Below are 3555 nucleotides of genomic sequence, written 5' to 3' on the forward strand. Positions count from 1 at the left end.
CCACACACACACACACACACACTCTCACACACACACACACACACAAACACACAAACTCGCACACACACACACACACACACACACACACACACACACACACATACACACACAAGCTCTTTCGAACACACACACAAACACACACTTTCACACGTATGTACAATTTAGTGTCGTCAGTTCACCTTGCTGCATGTCTTTGGATCACTCTGCAATCAGTACATGTAAGTCAAATTAATATCTCAAGTTAATTTATTTATTTGACAAGTGATCTGCATAACATAGTTTACATCTGCATTCAAGTTACTCACAGCACAACTTGTGAAAAGAGAGATGCATGTAAGAAGAAGAAGAAACAATACCAGTACTCTGTTATATGGAGATCATCCAAGAGACTTTAAGTTTGAAAACTTTGTTCTACTGATGAAAAAAGTGAAACTGCATTTTGCATGAAATAGACAAGAGATTTCTGTCATTTTAAAAATATTAACCAAGCATTCTTTTATACAGTCTACAGTGTAATGAAAGTTAAAGAGAGAGAGAAAGAGAGAGAGAGAGAGAGAGAGAGAGAGAATGTACCTGTTTCTGAATATTTCATGATAAATTTATTGATTTCTAGAGTCTGCATAATGAATAAAAAAAAAATGTAACATGACACAAAATAATTTGAGATGTTAATATTGCTAGCCTCTGAATATCCATGTCTGTACCAAATGGCATCCCTCTACCTCAATATAATTATATTTATATAATATATTTATATTTATATAATTATAATTACATCAATATAATTATAAAAAATAATGGTTGGAGGAACATTTCATTCACCATGGGTCTAACAGGTAAGCAGACCATTGTCACCAAAGCGTCTCAGCTATAAGAAGAAGAAGAAGAAGAAGAAAAAGAAAAAGAAAAAGAAAGTTGCACCTTCACAGCGCCCTCATCTGGTTGTTTTCAGCTGGCTAAAAACACTTCGGTGGGCAAGAAACACAAAAGTACTATTCTTGTGAACTCCATTGCATTCAGTTGTTTGCTTTATGTCTCTCTTATCATTATCATTTTGCTAGCCTAAATGTCAACTGACACATTCAAGGCCCAGAAAGGTAGTAAGGACATCGTTAAAATAGTCCATGTGACATCGTAATTTTATGAAGTCATGAGAATACTTTTTGTGTGCAAGGAAAAGAAAAATAACGACTTTATTCAACAATTTCTTATCTTCCGTATCAGTCTTTGCCACATGTTCATGAGAGTACCACGATGCATGCGTCAGAACACCGGCTCCTGCGTCAGCAGCATAACACGCATGTGTCGTGGTACTCTCGTGAACGCGCGTCAAAGACTGACACGGAAGAGAAGAAATTGTTGAATAAAGTCATTATTTTTCTTTTCTTTGCACACAAAAAGTGTTCTCGTAGCTTCATAAAATTACGCTTGAACCACACTTGAACGTGTCAGTTGCATTGCTGTCAATGCAGGATCAGAAAGCTCTCGGATTTCATCAAAAATACCTCAATTTGTGTTCCGAAGATCAATTAAGGGTTTGGAATGACATGAGTAATTAATGACAGAATTTAAATTTTTGTGTGAACTATCCCTTTAATGTACGATTGAAGAGAATGAGGAGAGTAATTAGGTATACTAAGACTTTTGTTTCTAGGACAAAGGGTTCAAAAGTTAAAATCAAAAGAAAGGTAATTATTAACTGGTGGTGGCTCTATAGAGTTGGTCCTAGAGACCCCAAAGTCAAACTGCCTTTATTGCTATGTGTGCCAAATTTCATAATTTTCCTATGTACGGTTAAAGGTCTGCCATAGACCCCGATTCAGGAAGACGGTCAATACGGTCTATGTACCTTCGGTCATTGTCCCCAAATAAACAAATAATAAACTTCTTTAACAAATTGACAAATCAAAAATGAGCAGATGTTTCAGTGCAGGCAAGTGTGAGAGCATTCACTCTTAGCTAAAACTGCATAATCTTCCGACTGATCCTTATTTTAGTGTAGCCAAAGACTATAGATAAACAAAAACAGTTCACTCCTATTACTTATGAATGGGAGAAACTGCAACGCGTAATATGACGGAATAGTCCCGCCTTCTGAATAAAACAGCCAATCTCTGATCGGTAAAGTCATTGCATCACTGCAGCTGCCGTTAGAACAGAGATTGTCTTACTATTGGGAGATGAGAGGGTCTGTATTACTTACTACTGGAGAAAGCGTAACGGTCAACTTGGATCACGTGTGCCTTAATAACCAATCACATTACAGCCTTGACGTCACTGAATTTCAGTCAGAGTTGTGCGACACTCAATCACCGTTTACTGATCCCATAGGAATGAATGAGAAATGCCGTAAACTGGATCCCACCTGTCGCAAAAAATCAGTGACTTCTCTTATAAAACGGCATTTTTTCCCGATGTAAACTCTAAACATAGTTCAATCCAAAAGTATTGTTTAGTGTCGATTCATTAAATGATGAGCTGTTTCCTCTAAAAAGCAGTTTATTCAGCGTAGTGAAGCCTCTCCTCCATTGACATCCATTAAAAAAAACGGCCTCTGGTCTCCTTTCCCACGTACTGCCACAGCGTAAGCGTTAGCATTAACCGTTACGCTTTTTTGGCTAAAGGTTGCAGGCTTGCCTTTTAGTGGCTTTGGTTAGAAGCTCCGGTTCCCATAGAAACCAGAGACTCTGCGCTTATGACTGCACATGCGCATTGGCTGGTCCAGCCTGAAAAATGAGCTAATTTCAGATTCTGATGCTGATTTGAAATATGTAATTTAATTGTGTGTTCAGCAGTTTTTGAGATTTTAGGATTCCCCCATTCGTTTAGATAAGACTTGGTTTTAGATGCTCGAAATAGCTGCCTGGAGGCATTGCAAATACGGCCGCCGAGTGAACAGATTTTCCTTGAAAGGGACTTTGGAGTAACGTAGCATGGTACCACTGATACATAGCATTACTGTCCATTTTTCAAAGTCTAATATAAGACAGAGCTGGAAACCTTTACGATGAGAGCTTGATTATATTTCACTGAAAAAAGAACAATCAAAAACAACAAAGGAAATTCACTTAAATTAAGTTTAATCATGACAACTCTCGGAAGATTTTAGTATGGTGATGGATATGACAATGTTAATGTATTTGGCCTTGGCGGAACAGATCTGCTACGCTGCTGCTGCTGTTATTATTGCTGCTGCTGCAAGCAAGTACAGGAACTTGCTACTGCCAATGCATATGGCGATACGGTGCTGTGAGTATTTAAGACATACTGCTGCTGCACAAATAGCATATAAAATAACCCCGTAGCAGATCTATACAGGTGGAGCTGGGGAAGGTGGAGGGTTTCAGAGAACTCTGAAAGCGCGCTGCAGGAATCTCAAGTGAAGGCTTGCCAGCCATATAAATGCAAGGCAGTAAGCTCATTGGCTGCATATGCAGCATGAACCAATCGGCTTGTGCCAAGTCATGTAAAAAAAAAAAGTAAAGTGAAGTGACCCATACTCGGAATTAGTGCTCTGCATTTATCCCATCCAAAGTGCACACACACAGCAGTGTG

This window comes from Sinocyclocheilus anshuiensis, unplaced genomic scaffold (assembly GCF_001515605.1).
Source record: "Sinocyclocheilus anshuiensis isolate Anshui unplaced genomic scaffold, SAMN03320099.WGS_v1.1 scaffold557, whole genome shotgun sequence".
Lineage (NCBI taxonomy): Eukaryota > Metazoa > Chordata > Actinopteri > Cypriniformes > Cyprinidae > Sinocyclocheilus > Sinocyclocheilus anshuiensis.